Source organism: Puntigrus tetrazona, chromosome 7 (assembly GCF_018831695.1).
Source record: "Puntigrus tetrazona isolate hp1 chromosome 7, ASM1883169v1, whole genome shotgun sequence".
Classification (NCBI taxonomy): Eukaryota; Metazoa; Chordata; class Actinopteri; order Cypriniformes; family Cyprinidae; genus Puntigrus; species Puntigrus tetrazona.
In genome coordinates, this window is record NC_056705.1 from 18,549,192 (window position 1) to 18,550,690 (window position 1,499).

Consider the following 1,499-nt stretch of genomic DNA (forward strand, 5'->3'; position numbering starts at 1 on the left):
GTTACAACATGTACCAGCAGAGGCTAACTGGGCCATTCTAACCAGCTAAACCTTGTTTGGATTGACACTAAAACTTCTTCATCTCATAGACGATTGGCCTTGTTCATCTCCCACAATCCATTTAGCTTAGTGTGACACAAAAGGGTTTAGAAACAGGGCTCGGTTTGCCCGCACAACGTGTTCCTGGGGAACAAGTTTAAAGCGCGCAGCACACTCTCTCTCAGAGAGTCGAGGTTAAAATGGAGAGGGACAGTAATTGACTAAAATAAGGAGATAATGGACTGAAGAGGAAAAACAAACATTAGATGGGTTGGCTGATGTGCACCTCACGTAGGAGGTAAAGTCAAGTAACAGTATATGAATGGGGAAAAATAGCGAAAGAACAATTGTGGTACTTTGCCATGTGGCTTTCCAACACAAAACACTGCAATCCAGACTCAAAAACTGAATGTTGAGGATTATAGTCTGTCCATTAGCTTTGAAGCCATCTATATGCTAAAGTACTAGTACTAATACAGTACTACTATATGCTTACAGTATAGTAAATGCACATTTGAAAATTCTCTAAAAAGAAATGGACAAAATACCTGATTTATCCTGTACTACAGTTTTTTTTCCAGTCAAATGCCATTGGTAGCAAAACATGGGTCATGATGTAACAAAATCGTAAAAGTCTATTTTTGCAGAAGTAAATTAATGTATTACAACTTCCTGTTTCAACCTGAAATATGGCAAATACAGGAATAGAAATGCATCCCATTTCTGTATGATAATTGAAAACTCTCTTCAGGGCTTTGTGGCCTCATATTTACTGCAGCTAATCTGCTCTTTTTCAGCATTTGGATGTATGGCCTTAATCAAAAATAACCCCTCTGTACTCTAAACGTGTGCAAAAGTACAGCATGGAGGGCGGTGTGTGTAAGGGCATAAAGCTGTGGTCAGGGTAAAGTGCAGCTGATCTGTTGTAAATCATAATAAGGATAGAGTGCTTGGGAGATGTGGATTATTCCTAATGCACTTTCATTAACCTAGTAGCAATCAGCACAGCCACTAAGCCTGGTTGAGAGAAGAAAAAAAACCCACCAACGTGTGCGTGCGCTTAACTGAAGCAGAGATCAACGCACCCATAAACATGCTTTTGTTAAGCATTTACCTACTGTGTATTTGCAGATGTTGATACGAGTTTACACACAAAGGTTTATGAAATAAACCAAATCTCTGTGCGGCAGAGAAGATCAGGAAGCAAGGACACCTGTGTATATACAAGCGCCTTCCTTTGCTGATGTGCACAATCACGCCATTAGAGATGGACGAGGCAAAATTGTCCGTAATTTAATGCTTGTTTACTGACACACTCGGCTTTTTAAAGCATTTGTATGCAAATTCCTCGGAAAGCGAGTGTGTTTTATTATCTGTGGTCGAAGGCGTTTCCTGTGCTGTGGCTCGTGGACCAGCTGACTCCAGTGTGTTTAGCAAACAAGCCCAATTTAGCCGCACAG

General features: G+C 40.6%; 1 protein-coding gene across 3 annotated transcripts in view; it reads right to left on the reverse strand.

The window, feature by feature from the left end:
* The window catches only part of LOC122348778 (transcription factor SOX-5-like), a 72,455-nt gene that overhangs the window by 4,481 nt on the left and 66,475 nt on the right, over positions 1-1,499 (reverse strand). The gene's annotated exons all lie outside the window — the stretch shown is intronic.